This window comes from Eupeodes corollae, chromosome 1 (assembly GCF_945859685.1).
Source record: "Eupeodes corollae chromosome 1, idEupCoro1.1, whole genome shotgun sequence".
In the NCBI taxonomy this organism is placed as follows: Eukaryota; Metazoa; Arthropoda; class Insecta; order Diptera; family Syrphidae; genus Eupeodes; species Eupeodes corollae.
The window spans coordinates 305022407-305041906 of record NC_079147.1 but is presented as its reverse complement, the minus strand read 5'-3'; the positions used below and the strand labels follow the sequence as shown (position 1 = coordinate 305041906).

General features: G+C 32.0%; 1 protein-coding gene across 6 annotated transcripts in view; it reads right to left on the bottom strand.

Annotated features, from left to right (window-relative positions):
- Positions 1–19500, bottom strand: part of LOC129942339 (teneurin-m) — a 222067-nt gene that overhangs the window by 124023 nt on the left and 78544 nt on the right. Inside the window, exon 1 of one of the 6 annotated variants that reach the window (XM_056051213.1) lies at positions 349–545. The exons of the other annotated variants lie outside the window; for them this stretch is intronic. The gene's annotated coding sequence lies outside the window, so the exon portion shown is untranslated. Of the gene's footprint in view, positions 1–348; positions 546–19500 lie in introns of those variants that run through there. 6 annotated transcript variants of the gene reach the window in all.

Sequence of the window (19500 nt, the reverse complement as noted above, 5' to 3'; positions counted from 1 at the left end):
GATACATAAGTATTAAATGCAAAATATTATAAGCCATTGATTTTATCTCAAGGTCTTAAGTTTTTCGAGTCTCTGGGATATCAATCGAGCTCAAATTAGAAGTGCTTACAAAAAATAAAGTATTTCGCACACATGAGAAATGCTAATACGAGCGAAAACTGAGTTCTTAAAATGATTATTCATGCAAGTAACTTAAAAATTAACAATATATTGAAGTATGAATTGAATTTAAAGGGAACAAAGACTCATTCACATAACTTATCAATAAATTCATAATGTTTTTTGATAAAATTTGTCAGCACATTATCTAGCTATATAAATATCGAATGAAATATGGTTATTTCGTACCTTGACTCTATTCAGCTAATTAGTATTCTATTCAGCTCATTCAATGCTGAATGGAAAACACTATTAAACAATGAATAAGCTTTCAACTTAAATTGAAAAATAAGTAAAGCATTTAATGACTTTCGACAAAAGCAAAGTATTTTGCGCTATAAGATGTTCAAAAGCTATTAATCAGGAATGTATAGGCACTAAAAACCGGGGTATGTATGGTAACGATAGCTATCACTAGTTTTATGCGGTGAAGCACAACAAAATTAAACTACAAACGAAGATGTGATTTATGATTGGGATTGGCAATATGCGTATACACCGTATTTGCCATCTCACTTCACCTCTTCCCTCGATTCAAGCTTAAATATCTCAACACTGATCTTCGCTTCGCCATTTTTATGGGTGAGTGCACAATCAAATTATAGTCGCTCCCCCTCCAAAAACTGAATTATATATATTATAATATCAAAAGCAATGGTGTTGTGTCGACAATTTTCTTCAATTAAATTTAAACATGCTCGAAGTCGTATAAGCATAAAGTACGTATAATAATACGATTTCAACCCACGCTCCAAAATAATAATGATAATCGTTCCCTCTTCCCTTTTTGTCTGCTGATGATTGTGCCTGTGCGTCTCAACTAAAGTTTTCAGTTTTCAGTTTTCATCAACGCACGGTACGGTATCAGAATGGTTGTTGTTCTGATGTCGTGCTTATTATATCCCGCGCACAGAACTCGAAACGCGTCGTATACTAAACGAATATATGAAGAAATCCCCAAAAGACTCATAAGCTTTTATTTTTTTTTGTTTTTTTTTTTTATTTTGAGGATTTTTAAGTGTATTTCGAAATCACACCATCATTTTCATAATAATCAAAAAAAGACTGATGGAGATCTATCCCAGATCCAATCCGGCTTTCATTCACAGCAACTTCGGCCTCGGCCCACGTTGCCGTTGTTGGTCGGAGATGTGGAAAAATAATTATTAATTCTTCAGTTCTCTTGAAAAAAGACACCAAAAAACATAGAAACTAATGAGCTGTTCTTGTTTTTTTAGGTTTTTATTATGATGAGATCTCTAAAATGTGAGGACGAGTGTTGGCTTTTTTTTTAAATTCTGTTGTAGATATTTCAAATGATTAATTGCCATCTGACTGTAAAGACTTAGCACTTTGTTCGCTGTGTATTTTTATGACGCTGAATTGTTTTTATTTCAAAATGCGTGTAACCTGAGGCTATTTCAAAGTGTAGACCTAGAAGTTTTGATCACTTCTCTGCATTTCAAGATAATAAAAAAATATACAGTATACAAACAATAATGTGTTGTTTCGATTGAAAATAATAAAAAATAAATAATAATGACGTTTAATCATTGCCTTTGTTAACACTATTATGTCTAAAGACATTTATTTAACGAAACTTTTTATATAAACGTGAGGCGAGTTTTTGAAAGATGGATGAAGTGGAAATGACAGGTGTGTCTGAGTGGTGTGTTGTTGGTGTAGTGAGATGATGTTTTCTTAACGGTAATAAATTGGTGTCAAAAATTCAATGAATCAATTTTGATTTGCAAAATTTGTCTAGACTGAATAAATATTTGATTTTCTTTTTCATACCACCCATTTTTAGTTTTGACAATTCATTGTATTGTACTTGATTTGCAGACAAAATATATTTTAGTTTTATATTTTGACAGTTTCCTTGAAATTGTATGCCAAAACAACATCAGAAATTAGTGAATTTGATCTAAAACAACATTTTTAAGGATGTGCGTGATAGAAACACTTTTAATGTCATTCAAAATATTGTAAGCCAGCGATTTTAACTTCAGATTTTAAGTTTTTCGAGACTGTGGAATCTTGGTCGAAGTTAAACTGGCAGTGCTTACAAAAAAATTACTTATTCAGCTCATATTAAAAAAAGAAATAAAAAGACCGACTTTTAATTTTCTGGCTTAAACTTAAAATGAGTTTACTTCTATATTTTTGCCAGTGTCTTTGAAAATGTATAAGACCAAAAACCGGTGTGTTTGATTAAAATAATTTTTTTTTAAGAATGTAGGTGTTTTTACGTGTTAATTAGAAGATAGAAATAACTTAAATGCTGTACAAAATATTGTAAGCCAGTGATTTTATCTTTTTATTTTAAGTTTTTTGAGACTGTGGGATCTTCGTCGAAGTTAAACTGGAAGTGCTTACAAAAATAAATAAATATTCAGCTCATATTATTAGTAATAATAAAAAGAGCAACATTTATTGATTTTAGTTCTATATTTTGCCATTCTTTGAAAATATAAAAGACCATAAACCGGTGTATCTGATCTAAACATTTTTTTAAAGATGTAGGTGTATTCGCGAATAAGTTAGAAGAAAGAAACAACTTGAAGGCTGTACAAAATATTGTAAGCCAGCGATCTAAACTTCAGATTTTAAGTTTTGTCGAGACTTTTGGACCTAAGTCGAGGTTAAACTGGTAGTGCTTACAAAAAAAACTCTGGCTCATATTAATTATAATAAAAAGAGCAACATTAACTGATTTTAGTTCAATATATATGTAAGCCCGTAAACCGGTGTTTTTGATCTAAATCAATTTTTTTTAAGAATGTTGGTGTATTCGCGAATAACTTAGAAGAAAGATACAATTAAAAGGCTGTGCAAAATATTGTAAGCCAGCGACCTAAACTTCAGATTTTAAGTTTTTCGAGGTTTTTGGACCAAAGCCGAGTTTAAATTTGCAGTGCTTACAAAAAATTAAGTGTGCCAAACATTTGAAGAATGTTATAACAACCAAAATCAAAACAATTTGCTTATTAAAGTTGTACTGTTAAGCAGTTTCCTTAAAAATGTATGTTAAAATAAGATCAAATTCAGGATTTCGATTAAATTATTTAGTAATTTAGTTAATTATATTGTGTAATTCTAATTTAAAACTTTAAACTAAGATATTTAGTGAGATGTCAGGCAATGGGCTAGTTTAAATGTTTCCTTATAATTATGTATTTTGTTTTAGTCAGAACATCACCAATCAAATTACTTCGAAACAACAACAGATAATTTCGAAGTGATAACAAAAGCTCTATAAATGTCAGCGTTCTATAAATGTCATACAATACGTCCATTGACAATGATTACATTTAGATCTGATTCAATCCATTTAGATTTATTTTAATCCCGATAATTCTATTCACAATCATCTCATTTATAAACTAAAATTCTAAAGAATTTTCAATTAATTTTGTTTTTAGCAGAAAAATAAGTAATGATATTAATTTACGTCAGAAAGCTATAAATGTCAGAGAGTCCAAACATGAGATGACAAACAACTCAATATAATATTAAATTGATTGATATTTAGAAAACAAAAGGAATCATTGGAATTCCATTTAACGCTGACTGACATATCCACACACTATTTCTAGTTCATTAAAAATTTCACTTGTCAAAGGTCAGTTGACAGTTATACTTATAAAAACGTCGGTATACCTATAAAAGATGACGCATACAAATAAAATTGAATCAATAAGTCAATGAGAGTTATCAGAATTCTTTCTTCTTTTCGTTCTTTTTGCTTTACATTTTTAGCCCGATTTTGAATACCAAGTTCGTTCTTTAAGAAACAAAGCACTCTTCCTCATCGATTGCCTATCTGACACTAAGCTATATCTCCATTAATCTCTTCTATATTCGTCCCTTTTAAGTCTGAAGGACAACCTTTATAGGGAGTATTGGAAAAGACTTAATCTCGTGCCCTAATAATGAGAAAAACATCCATTGAAACATGTCAAATCGATTTGGATTCCTTCACAACATACCATCAACACAACAACAACACTTGCTGTCAATTTCAATGACATCTCATCCGAATATCGTGTTCCACATTTCGTCGTCGTCGTCGCTGTCGTCCTATGACGATGCCCTACAAATGCCAGAGCAATGAAATAAACGCCTTTCCATATAAAATCCCTTTGGAAGTGGATGCAGTAAAATTCTTTAAATCCTCTCCTGAGAAATGCCAAAGAGACTGAAGTAAAAGTAAAAGAAAATCGACCAAAAAATTTGACCTGTCACATCTGTAGTCTCACACTCCCTCATCTTGTTTTCCATGACACAAAGTAAAACAACATTTTTTGTGTGTCCATGTTCGATGTTCCGATCACAAAAGGGACAACCCATTGTTCTATTCTGCATTGTTGCATCCATTTTCATCTATGACAGTAACGTGGCATCGTCATCGTCGTCGTCTTCTTCGACAACGACTATGACAACGACATCTTTTAGCTAAAAATGAAGCCAGGGAATGGGAAAACTAGGTAGGAAGGTGCATAGAGCACTACAAAAGGCAATTTAGGCAAAAGATGTAAAAACAAAAATCCATTAAGGGAATATTGGCGGCCTGACTAGAAAGAGAAAAGGGATTTTCTTTAATGCGTTTATCTACCTGCATACAGTTATATTCGAAAAGCAGTATTTTTAAGCTGAAGAGGGTTTTTCTTCAGGTAAAAGGTTTTTCCCTTGTTTCAACGACCGACTGACGCGACGAACGATGAAAATGAAGACGACTTCGACGACGACGACAAAGAGCGACGTCAGACGTTGTCTATAAAAGAAAAATATAAATATATCCAATTCCAATGAAGGTATCTGTTGGTATTGTGTGTCCCGCTTTTGTGGGCAATTTTATTGGCCGTTTGAAGTGTTTTCATGATTATTTAAGGATGTTTTATTATTCAACACTCGTTGGGTATTCGTACAGAGTAGATTGCAACTTGTAACAACAATTGATGGTTAATTTTTCTTTTCTTTTTAAACTTAGATACTTTACCTACCTTTTATCTAGGTAAGTAGGTAGGTAGAGACTAATACATTTTTTATTCATTTTTCCTTTATTTTCTTTTCTTTTCATTGAGTGAGATAAATGGACTGCATCGAGTATATAATACAGAAATTAACCACAATTAAGGTCATTATCAAATTCGTTTCAAGTTGGAGAAGTCAAGTGTAACATAAGATGGACTATTGTAAGAAAAATATAATCTTTTCGGTAGGAAATAAGATTAGTAATTGACAAAGAAGATTTTTTGTGCATAATTTAAGGTATTCAGCTCAGCTGAATTGTGACATATTGTGTTTTTGTATGTATTCAGCTGAGCTGAATTAGGATATATTGCATTTTAAAAGTATTCAGCTGAACTAAATTAGGATTTATATCATTTTAAAAGTTTTCAGCTCAGCTGAATTTTGTAATTCTGCAAAAAGGAAAACTCTTATTGAAGAAATGGAAAACATTTTGTCGGATAAGTTTTTCTGATCACAAGCTCAATGGACTATTGATGTAATGCATTTTGAATTCTTCAGTCGAACTGAATTGTAATATATTCATTTTTAAGGAAATTATCAAATTGGAGAAGTCAAATATGGCATATGATGGACTATTGTGAAAAAGGGAATCTTTACGAAAAGAAATGAGACCGATATTTGAAGAGTTTCTAACTAACTGAGACTATCAGATGATAAGACAGAAACATTAAAACCAGATCGAAGGTAATTCAAGGAAGAACAACAACAGGTTCAACACATGGCAATTGCTTAAGATACGTTTACGATGGACCTCCATCACTGATACTTGATTTCACTTACCGATGGGAAAAGACGCATTATTTTTGACTACGCCATTTGTTCGAAAAGAGAAGAGTTCCTTATCAATTTTATAGGCATTCAGTTTAACGTAATTGTGATAAATTGCATTTTGTTTGTATAAAGCTGAACAAAATATTGTAAGCCAGTGTTTTTATCTTAGTATTTTAAGTTTTTTGAGGCTGTGGGATCTTCGTCGAGGTTAAACTGGCAGTGCTTACAAAAATAAATAAATATTTAGCTCATATTTTTGATTACAATAAAAAGAGCAACATTTACTGATTTTAGTTCTATATTTTGCCAATTTCTTTGCAAATATGTTAATAAGACCATAAACCGGTGTATCTGATCTAAATCAATTTTTTTTAAGCACGTAAGTGTATTCGCGTATAAATTAGAAGAAAGAAACAAACTATTGTGAAAAAGGGAATCTTTACGAAAAGAAATGAGACCAATATTTGACAGATAAGAGCTTCTAAGTAACTGAGACGATCAGATGAAACATTAATACTAGATCTAAGGTAATTTTAGGAAAGACAAAACAACAGGATGAACACACGACAATAGCTTAAGATACGCTTAAGATGGTCCTACATCATTTTACTAACCACGCTCATTGATACTTGATTTCGGTTACCGATGGGAACCGATGCATTATTTGTGACTACGTGGTTTTTTCGGTGAGAGAAGAGTTTCGATTAATTTTGTAGGCATTCAGTTTAATGTAATTGTGATAAATTGCATTTTTTGTATCCAGCTGAACTGAATTGTGATATATTGCAGTATTCAGCTCAGCTGAATTGTGTTATGTTGCATGAACAATGTTTTTTAATGTGGGAAATTAATGAATCTGTCTATTCAGCCGAGCTGAATTTATGGTATATCATTTTTCATACTCAAACACATCCAATTATCTATTGTGTAAAAACTCATTTTCTAAAATTTAAACAATCTATAACAAATATTCAATTTAAATTGAACTTATTAAGTTTTTTTGTTACTATTTTAGATATGTATATAGCATTCAGCAGAATTATACAAATTTTTTAGTCGTGTTCAGTTTTTTTTTCACTTAATAAAAAATAAGTAAATCTCTCCCTCCACCCCATAAAAGATTATTTTACTCATTTCTTTCGCTTGCTGAATAGCTGAACTTATTAATATGCACCTTCCTTATGAAATTGCCGAGTTAAGTCATTTCTTTTTAAAACTTTGACTAAGTCAGGAAAATTATATACAAGAAAAACAATAAAAAGTCTTTGAAATTTGATCCAAAACATTGAAACTGCACCTGTTTCTTCCTTGTGTCAAAAAAACACGTGTGACAACTGAAAACTCACCTACACACACAATCTATAGCTAAGTCATAATATCCACAAAGTGAAAAAATAGAATTTCATAAATTTTCTGGCCAAGCCCGATTTGATCCTTCTTCCTGTTTCATATAACAAAAAACAACAAGCAAAATTGTTCGAAGACCTTTTAATCATAAACAAGAGACTTAAGCAATCTCCTTCTTTATACACATATCTATTTCCAATTTAAGAATATCCAATAAAAAATGATAAAAAAGGAAGAAAAAGAAGACGAAGAAGGCGAAGAAGGGAAGTTTGTTTAAAGTAGAGTAAGGTACCTATAAACTTTTATGGAAAAACTTAAAAGAGGCAGACCATTTGGTTGTCATCTTCATCACGAAAGAAAAATGGGCAGTTTTTTTTTATTCTGCTATCGATTTTGTTGTTTGTTTTCTTCAAAATGAAAAATATTTCCACCTTTTTGTCAATGACTACTACTTTATTCCCCAAGAACCAAAAACCATCCCAATCACAACAACCAAGCCACACCACCTCGATAACTTTAGGTCAAAGTCTAAAAGTTTATGAATTTGACATAATAAGAGTGCTGATAAGTCACAGAGTTTTGACATTTCTCAAGGGGTGTGTTCACAAAATCGATTCTTGTAAACAAAAACTCATTTTATTTTGTTGTCTTTATAACTTTTTATTATTTTTTTTCAAATTTTTTTTTTTGTTCTCCTTTTGTGATTTTTAAATCTATTTTTAAATCAAAAGTGAAAGGACGCAATTTTCTTCCATTTTTAGTGAAGTACCATCCCCATTTTGCTGTCTTTTCGATCTTCTCTCATTGTCAAGTGAGTGTGTAATTTTGTTCCATCCACTTGTATACGTTTATTCCGTTTTCGGAAAAAAATAAAAACATATAAAAAGAAGAAGAAGTTCGTGACAAAATGTAGTTCCAGTGAAAATAGTCAACAGAGCAAAGTGCCACACCAGAACCAACTGACAGGACAACTACGAAGCGACGTGGTGAGGTGGTGGCGAAGAACGAAACTATTTGGAGCCAAAGTGGAGAGTGGGGTGACAGGAGCGGAATTATTCGGTCTGACATAGGGTGGCATGGGTTCTATAAATAAAGTGGAAATTATATTTCTCACATTTGGATTGGGAATGAATTGGGTTCTCCTCTTCTGGTGTATATTTTCTTTTTCTGTGCTAAAGCTGAAGCAGAAGCTGCTGAATCCGTTTTCTATTATATTGAGCTCACTGGTGCGCGCAAGCAAAAGGCAATATAGTTCCACTCTTGATGTACTTATGAAGTTGTTTGCGCCATATATTCCATGCGAATGTTGTATACCTATTGATTGTTTTTTTATTTTTTCTATTTTCAAAAACAAAACAGAGCACCACCGTCACCGTTGCGGAATGAAAACGAGGGGCTGTTATATTTTTTCAACATACGAGCTCAACGCGCTGCTCCACCACCATAAGGAATGGGCTTCGAGAGCGTGTGAATCATTAGAAAAGTTATGACATCTCAATAAATGGCACATTCGACGATGTTGGGTCATGCTTTTGAGTTGAGCTGAGCTGAATTGAGGGCTGCAGCACGACTTGCGGATGAAAGGGAAACAATAATTCGACTCTGTGTGTAGATATGTTTTTCTGGAGTGGATTGACATTGGCAATATACAAAAGGAATTGTATAGTTCAAGTTTTATAGATTTACACTGTGTGCAGTAAGTTGTAAAACTTATGAAGGTACTTGCAGCAAGGACGATTGAAACGACCGACAACTACGACGAATTGAGTGTTGATTATAAGATAAGTCATGAGGGTAGTTAAGTGACAGCTCTCTCAGCTCAAAACATCAGAACAAATATTCGAAACTTTGTATGTGTGGCATTCTTATAGTTGCTTCAAGTTTTTGTGAAAAAAAAATGAATTGAAAAGATTGTAAAAGGTTGCAATTAACTGTCAGTTTTTTGACAAGTGTCCTTTAGATTGAAAACTCAAGGTTTTTTATGAAGCGTTTAAAACATTTAATTTGTACAAAAGCAAACAAACTACAGTAATGAAATATTGGTAAACACCTCTCACTCTAATTGTTGATGAATACAAATTGGAATTTTCTTCAATATTAAGTGTCAAAAATAAGTGACACATCATAATTGTCAGTAATCAATACTTTTTCAAGTCAGAATATTCTTCCAATGACGTATTGCTCTTTGAAACCGTCTCATGAAATGGTCTTAATTTTTAACTTGCCAAATTGACAGTATTGACATTTCTTGACGTTTCAAGGTCGCTAGAATTTATTGTTTTTAGAAAGATATTTGTGAGCGAGTGTGTAGTAATTCGGGGATACCTTTTTTCGTCGGTCATATTTCTCGAAAACCAGCGAAGATGTCGATTTTAAACCCATTTTGGTTTGAAAAGATGCAAAAATGACTTTCACAAAATTGGGGTGCATGTTTTTACTGTACAAAAATACTGAACATTAGTTTAAGCTGATATAAAGATATTGACTTCAAACTTTGTCCATCTTATAAAATAAGTTAGTTTTTAACATTTTGTAAAACTTTTTTAAAAATCAAATGTCCTCCAACTCGAATGGAAAGTTATCAGTGTGGATGGCATTTCTGTCTCTATTTTTATTCCATTTGGACAAATTTAATTTGATGTCCTTTTATAAAAAAAACTGAGATGATTATGACATTTGAATTCCAATCGATTGAATCTCTCCAAACTAATGTGAATTCAGATAACCTGACAGTTCCTCTTCCTATATGGCGAAGTATTTGCTATCGATTTTTTGTTTGATATTTTGTGAAACTACCATCCATTATGACCTCCATTTCCCTCAAAAATAAGGGTTCTATTTATAAGTCCTCAATCTCAAAAACAGGACACTCTTAAATCGATCTAAGGAAGGAAGTAAGGATATGAAAAGTAAAAAAAATAAATAAAACATCAATAAGCATCGATCACAATATAGAATGTAGGTATATGTAAAATACCTCCATTTTATCAGACCTTTTTTTTAAAAAAAAAAAACTCAAGTCATTTATTCTTCCGCAAGGATTTCTTCAATCTTATATAAAAAAAGAATAAGAAAAATGTCTCCTGTCCAATTTTTCCCGAATTGAATAATGTCTACATTATCCAATTGATAGAGCGACCTATTCAACAAAAACCCTTTTAGAATATATATGTATACCCCTATCGTTTTCTCAGTCTTATATTCGTCGTCCTTCATGTTACAACGACAAGCGACGACGACGATTTTGCAAAAGGATACGAGTATATGTAGGTTGGTATAAACTTGCCCACACATTTTTTTTAAATGAAAACACGAACATTTCTCATTCAAAGAGTTCCACCTTTAAGTCCTGTCAATTAAGCAAATGGCAACTTGTCAAAATGAACCTTTTTTCAACCTCAACTCAACTCAACATTACCAATAGCAACATCACTTAAAGACCAGGTCAATACAACCTGAATCGTCATTCCTTTTGTCTGTCATTTCAAAAGAATACAAAACCAAAACGAAACCAAAACCAAAAAACGAGAGAAAAGGGAGAAATATCGAAGTATAGATGGAGATGGATAGATAGTTAGTACGAATTCACAGAACAGTGTTGTGATGTAAGGGAGAAGGGAAACCCTGATGGTTTTAAAGGAATCCTGAAATATAGGAAAAAGGACCAAAGAATAATGGATTTTAACTGGAATCTCTTTAACATTTATTCTGTTTCTGTGTTTTCTTTATTTGTATCGTCATTGTCGTTGTATTTGTCGTCCTTCAGGAATGTTTTCATTTTCTTCAAGTGGCTTGTTGCAATAGAAAATAGAAGATATCTGAAAGATGTAACAACATCAGCATTGGCATCAGCAAACGGAACTTACTCTCGAATTATTAGATTGCACCCGAAATAGAAACAGAAAATAAAAAAATCCAAACACAAAACAAACGAAAGAAAAAAGAACTATGAATCAGGATCAGGATTCAGGAGACAAAGCATCAGCCGTATATAGAAAGGATGAAGAAGTTATAAGAAGAAGCGTTTGAGATGCGATGGTAGATGATAGAAATGGAAGGAATCCCAAGGACCTGTGTGGATTTTGATTTGCTTGGTTGAGTTTTGCTATTCTTTAAATCTATTTTTTTTAGTCCTGTTCGTCTGTCGTTGTATTTTTCTACAAACAGTTGACAGTGCGGATGGTATTATACCGTATCTTCATCTGAGTTCTTATTTTACTATCTTTTAGATACATTTTTTCTTGCTTCTTGTTTGTTTTCTATTTCTATCTACCTTCGAGAGAAACACGAGAAGTGTATCCCTTTCTTCAAGTCATCTACTTAAGGACGAACAAAAAAAATAAAAATAATAAAAAATAGAAATTGTTGAAATTTAATATTATTCATCCTGTGTTTGTAAGTGTGTGTGTTTGTGTGTTTGAATGTCGTCTGCCTTTTGAATTTTTCACAGTCATTTGGTTTTTAGGGACTTAGTTTTTGTCTGGAAAAACAGTTCTTATTCTTCAAACCTATCCATCTATCCTATACCTAGCGAGTAGCGAGGGAATTGAGAAAAAGTAAATAAAGTCGAGTGGTTGGAATGATAGAAAAGGTGCATACAACAGATATTCAAAAGGATATCCATCGAAATGGAAACAGAAAATTAAGGTATCGACATAAAAATCCTTGAATTAAAAATAGAAAAATAAAAATACACAAGGAAAGAGATATTTAAATATTGGTTTTCGTGCAAAGAATCAAGAGTAATAAATTTAGAGATTTTAAGAATCAAAAAATGGCAAACAAAATTCTCCCTGACTGGTAACCAAGTTAAGGGACATATTATATAAAAGTCCTTTCGTTATGATGATGATGATGAGTTTAATGAACCATAGCTATAAATTTAATAAAGGATTTTTTTTTGGAGAAACAAGACTTGAGTATGAAAATAGAATTTTGAAGTGTTTTGTTCTCGTGTGAAGTTCGAAGGGTTGCTGCTTCACAGAAAGGAAAACTTATAAATTGTTACCTAGCAATTTACGTTTCTTCGAATATACTCGAAGAAGAAAAGTAGAAAAACATCTTGAAAGGATTTTCATTAAAAGCTATATTCTCTATGGTCCTTAAGATGATATCAAACAAATTTTTAAGTCGTCAAGTATTCTAATTTAACATGTCTACATCTTTTCGACTTAAGAGATGGATTTTGTTAAAAGGTGACTTTTCTGATTGACAAATCTTCGACGATTTGTCAATCATTGTTGCAAAATAACTTTTCCAACTTTCCTTAAGCTCAACTTTAAAATGGATATCAAATTTAATGTTTCATTGATTTTCTTCACTTGCGTTACTTTCAACTCAAAAGAAAGAAGAATTTTAAAAATATGGTTTTTTAAACTGCGAAAAGCGGATTTTGAATACATCAACCTATTAAAAAACAAGCAGACGAGTAAAGAACAATCTGTCTTAATTGTGTTAGGATTAGAAAATTTGGAGCACTGTCTTTTGAAAAATCCTTCCATTTTGGGCAAAAAAAAGTTGGATATCATCTCACGGCAGCACATACCATTCACGATTTGCATCATCTTTGAAGAAGTACGGTCCAATGATGCCACCAGCCCATAATGGCTGAATCACAAGTAGGCTTCAGCTTCGGCTTCGGCTTCGTCTGCGTTACGGTGGACCTGCTTCGGGGTTGCTTTGAAATTGAAATTGAATTCCTGTGGCTGAACTCTAAATTGAATTCCTGTGGCTGAACTCGTAAACTTCAGGTGAAGCCGAAACTGGAGCGTGTTTGTGATTCAGCCATAAACCACACCAAACTGTGACTTTTTTGGATGCATTTATAGCTCTTTTGCAATGATTCTGACTAACATTTACTCCAAAATCAACAATTCTGCTTATTTACGCACCCATTGAGCCAAAAATGAGCATCGTCGCTCGCTGAAAGATGAACTTTCTTAACAGAGCACGCATTTTGATAATAAAATTCAATAATTTGGAAGCGTTATTCTCTTGATAGACGATTCATGGTTTAATTATAGACCAAACTGACGGTGTTTGGCAAAAAAACACGAAACGTGCGTCAGCTGTTCAAATCAGTGTTGCCAATAAGATAATAGCTAAAAAATCACAACTTATTTCCCAATATTGAGTTAAGAAATCAGTTTTTCACCAACTTACTTTTTTTATTTAAATCGATTTGAAAACGTAGACAGTCATTCGCATTTTAAACTTAAGAACATATTTTTAAATCGTTTGCAATGAATTTTATTTGCAAAACTTAAATAATAATGGACACAAGTATCTGCCTTGAGGGACACCAGATGAAACACGTATTACTTTAAAAGTATAGTTAAAAGTGTTGATAATTTGCTTCGATTAAGCAAATAACTGGACACCGAGTCAAGTATTGTTGAGGTGTTAAGTGAAATCAAAGTTGTTTAAGTTTTTTCTTATAAGTTGCATGATTCAAAAGCTATCAAACATCTTTTGAAAGTCTGTAAATTAATTAAAGACCTCTTTTTTATTCATGTGGTTCCTTAGGCTGGCTACGCAATAGTGCGTTATATTACGTACATATATGTCACATATGACATATGTCACTTCAATTTTAAGATCTTATTATTAGTTTCTTTCACATACAGCCCTATTCTACTATTCATGGGGGGAATTTGTCTTGAATTTTCACTAATCACTATTCTACTATTCATTCGAAGTGAATTAGTGTGTGTCGGTAACGTCGGTAATATTGCACAGTATTCTTCTATTCACGTAAACGCATTCGTTCTATACAATTAGGAATAGCGGATTTTTCATTTGATGTCTGGTTTGTTAATTATTGTTAGCGAATTTAAGTAAAAACTAATTATTATTGCTTAATTTAGAATATTTGTTTTATAAATAAAAGATTATTAAATTTTTTAGGGAAACAACAACACACAAGTAACAATTTGCTACAGTAATTTCTGTAATGAAGTTAAATACAGACATCGCCAAAAATAGTACATAACGACAACCTGAAGACCTCAAAGAATTTTGGAATAACCTAAGAAACCTAAGGCCACAATTGAAAGTCGTGGCTGATTTTGATTTTCTAAAATCACGCCGAAGCTCTCTGTTTGAGGATTCTCGTATTTCTCTGCCTAAAATTGGAATAAAAAGCAATACTGTCCATTTCCAAAAATTACACAAACTAAAGAACTAATTATGTTTAGGTGGATTGCTTAAATTTAATCTTTTATATCCAACATTCTCATGATTGTCACATGAACAGAGCCTTACGTGAATGTAAAATTGGTTTGGGATAATGTAGTTCACAAGCACAATGACAAGGCAGTGTGAAAGGGAATCAAATGGGTGAATCGAATATACGATCTACGTGAATAGCAGATTAGGGCTGATAGTTAGCATAAAGTCGGTCTTTCCTGTTTTCTTCAATCACCAAAATGTTTGATAAAAATATTTGGAAACTAGGTGCTCAAAACATCGATTGTGACATGTCATCCAGGCATTAAATGCAGAATCCAAAAGAAAATCGGATAAGTGGTAAATGTTCTCATTTTGTGCAAATCTAAGAAAATCTAAAGTTCCTTAAGTTCAAAGTTTAAATCTTGAGTTAAAAATAATAACTTCGAGTGAAGAGAGTTAAGAAAAAGGAAACTTCAAGTTGATATCAACTTCGAGCTAAGAGAAAATAAAAATTCCGAAGACTTCTTTTACTTGTAGAAACTTTTAAAAAGGTTACACAAAACCTTGACTTTTTGCAAATCGACGTTGATATTTTCCATTTAAAAACGTCTTCAAAAATCATAACCTTCCTTCAGCCTCATTAATGTTTGATTTTAGACTATTTGAAAACCCCTCTCTTCCGTAGGTCAAATTTGTTTTTTACAGAGGTACCTGCTTATGCCATAAATAGCTTCTAAACGTATCTAAAAATATAATTGCTCTTTGATTGCGTCATAACTTCCTGTTTCAATAATATTTTCTAATTATCTATAAACTAAAACGTATTCCAAAAATATGTATCTATCTATTTCAATAGGTTGGTAAAAGTTCTTTGTTTCAAAAGCGATGTGCATAGGTTATGTACATAGTTGGAAGCAGCGGCTCGACGCGGCGCAATCCTACGTCAGAAAAAACAAAAAACATTTTCTAAAAATAGCCTCATTCGTGTTATGAAAATTAACCTTTCCCAGCAAATGAATACAGATATAAATATACATGAACATTATCAACAATCCTTTTTCAAATAGCAGCAAATTTCACCATATTCAACCAATATCTTTTATTTAGAAGTTTATATTTTTATTTGTTGGTACTTTATAGTCAGGAAACAATTAATTCCAGTGTGTGTTATGTATTTTGATTTGTTTTTTTTTATTTATAAACATTTAAAATTTTGAAAAGCCAAACCAAAGAGGAAAACTCATCATCGTGGTTATTGGACCAATAAAAATAAGAGGCTTGCAAAATCTGCACGTAAAATAATAAAGAAAAGGAGCAGTAAAATGATGAAGAAAAAAAAACAGAACACAACGTCCTGAGTTTATAACACCTCTTCGGATAGAGTCGTAAAATATAACAACACCAACAACAAAAAGTGTTGAGTCTTCTTGAGGCTGAAAGTGAATTTTATTTCAGTTCTTTTGCTTTTGCTCTCCGAAGTGATGGAGTTGGCATAATCTTCATTGCGATTAAATTTAATTTCAAGTATATTTCGCCATGTACTTCGCACCTCATAAACTTGGGCTTCTTCCTTTTTTTTATTTTATTTTTTGCCTTCGGTCTCATTCTCATTCTATATCGAATCGAACGATCAGCGGAGCACCCCAGCAGCATCACATCACATCACAGCAAAGCAGAGCATCAGCATCTCTAGATACTCGTACGCTTCTCTGGTGTTGTGATGATGCTTGTGATTATAAACAAAGAAATCCAAAGTGGAATCATTTTCTTCTACTTTTACCTGACGATGTACCTGGCACAACCTGGAACATGTACCTCGTATATAAGTAGGCTTCCTTTGAGATACGCACCACCTACCTGCCTTCCTTCATATTTTTGTTTCTGCTTCCTCTCTTTTTGCGGATTTTATCACCGATATCAGGAAGTAACTGCTGCTTCTTTCAACAACTTATAATGTACGCCTAACTCAAGGTCGGCAGGATTTTTCTCTTTCCTTCAATTCTCTTGCTTTTTTATTCTTCTTATATCTACTTGCAGATTTCAAAGCTAAGATTTAAATCCTTTTTTTTTAATCAAAACGAGTACATGTCCTTATCTATATGCAATAAACGGAAGGATATATCTTATGTGGCATAAAGCTCCCGGTTGCCGTTGGTGGTGACAATTTTATGGCACAACATGCCTTCTGTTAGTATCTCTTTAAAAAAATAAAGAAGAAAAACAGTGCTGGATCTAATGATTTGATGTATTTTAAGAACTTTTTCAATACTTAATATGAAACAGAAGTTTTCTGGAAGAATGTTTTCAACAAATGAAGTTTCAAGTCTTCTAACTTGTGTTTTTTATTTTGTGGTGTAGAACTTTAAGTTGGCAACACTATTTTGAATGGCGGCCATTTTATCAACTGTCAAGTGATCTTTTTAAAGTTTCGTTTGACATTTCTACATTTATAGATTGTCAAAGATTGACATAATTTCTAAGTTGTACAAGTTGTTTCAAGGACCAGCAGTAAGCTTTTGATCTGCCGTTTACGATAAAATTTATTTTGACACTTACAACAAATTGAAGGGAAAGGCTCAATATTTGGAACACTCGACAGAGCCTTGATTTTCAAAAGGTTAAAGGGCATACAAATAGGTTTAACATCATCTTAAAAAAACATAGCTCTTTAATTGATATTGGCTTACAATGACGCCCTAAGCACCTGCTCTATCTGTTCACTCGAAAAATACGTCCCTGTTGAAAAATACAAAAATTGTTACTTAATCTTGTACGATATTCATATCAACAAAATAGCTACAACATTGGGAAAGAAGAAAAAAAAGCGAGGAGAGAATTTTTAATAGGTTTTCTATCTGTATATCTTTTTTTACGAGTTTAATCTCTTCTACAAGATTCTTGTTGTATTCTATTTTGTATTTATTTCCAAACAGGAAGAAACAAAAATAAGAGTGTATAGATGTTGTTGCTGTTATTCTAACTTTAAGAAAACATTTAAGAAAAGAAAAAAAAAAACCGTCCAAAATATTTTAGTCTTTCCTAAAGCATTCCAGTAGCCTCATCTTTATGACCCGTTAGTGAAATAAAATCACGAGAAAATTTGATCACAGTAAAAGATGAAAAAGGAAGATAGATAAAATATATACATAGTATAGAAGAAAATGAAAATGAACACAAACCAACAGCAAGAAAAAAAATCAAGAAGAAAATGGTAAGCAATAAAAAAATTGTGCTATTGAAGCGTTGTTTATGTTCTTGAAAAGGACACCACCATCACCATCGCCATCTAGAACCACGAAATCACACTAAAATTGTGTTGTCGTATTTTTTAGTTTTTCTTATTTTTACTTATTTTTGGTTAAGTTATATCATTTCCTTCGTGTGCATCCGAAATGGATTTTTTCTTCTTCTATTTTGTTTTTCTTTTTTTTATTACAGTCAGCTCAAGTGGAAAGTAGTAAATAAACAAAATGAATAAAAAAAGCAAAGTTTAATAAAAATAAAACTAAAATGCCCATAGAATTAGACTATCATAACATTAAAATGGCGAACAGTGATTGTCGTTCTCGTTTTCGTCTTCGTTGTCATTGTGGTGTTTTTTGAAGGTTGTCAGGCTCATCATGATGAAAATGGTAGGCGTTTTGGAGAGAAGAAATGTCCTTTATTCATCTTATTGCGCGAATCCTTAAAATTTTAATAGTTTTCATGGGTCTTTTGTGCTATTAAAGGATTTTTCCTTATCTTCCTACACACCTAAAATATTTATACAGACGAAGAAAGTTTAATGGAACTTGGTATTATTAGATGAATTTAATTTTGTGAATTTCTTTCATTAAATTAGAAATAGGACGGCGGTTATGGGAAACATTTCTGTAACTAGAAGAAATACCTTTAGAGATGAAATTATGGAAACATTTTCGAGTGAAATAGACTGGAATTCAAATGTTCTGTGATGTTTGATAAATATTTCATAATTTTCAGTATTTACGGATGCAGAAAAATCTTTTTAAGACAAAAACGCGTTTATATCAATCACTTTTTTTGTTTTTATCTCAGAGTGATAAACGAATAACAACCCTTTTTTAACATTTTGCTTTATACAACATTTCCAACAAGCACTAAACCGAGACTAAGATGGAAGTCTCATTAAAATGTCGAAGACTTAGCATACACATTTTAATTTGCTTTAATAAAGATTTAAAATGTATCTCATTGAAAGAAATTAGTTTGTCAAATCATTCTAACTTTTTGTCGACGAATGCTTTTGGAACACACCCATTTTGACGTCATTTTGTGAGCTGTGAGCCCAATTATATCTAAAACTAAAACTAAAAGTATGAACTTGAATTAAAACTTAAAACCTAAATTTGAATTAAAATTCTAAAATGTAAATAAAAAATCATTGCGATTATAGCTTAAAATGTCATGATCCTAAACTCGACTAAAGTTCTTAACTTTTCAAATTTGCCGCCACTAAAACTCATCGGCCATCTTTTATTGTAACAAAAATGTACTAAAATAAAAAACAAGAAAGAGAAAAAAGAAAATAAGAAAATAAGAGAAGGATCTGGCATTCAAGCACAGACCACCGTACTATAAAGTTTAAATTCGTTTTTCTTTACTCCGCTCCACCGTCCTCGTCGTCATCGCTCTTTTTTGGTCGAATTTTTCGAAAACTTTCAGATTGAAGTAAGTAAGTAAAAATTAAAATAAATATTTATTTGAATAATTATCTGTGAAGATTTGATAATCAATCAACATTCGCCATTAAAATCTAAGCAAAGCAAGTTAAAAAAGCTTAGTGGGGAACAAAATAAATTGCATTCTCTAGAAAACCAAAATCTTTGAAATGCTTTCAAATTATTTTTTTGATGGTAGTTGAGAAATGTTTATAAATCGCGATAGTGCTGCTAGGACTTAGAAACACACAGATTTTGGCAAACCTATCATTGAATTTCGATCTTCAATATTTAGAAGGTCAATCATAAACTTGAAAGTTTTTTTTTCTCGAATCGA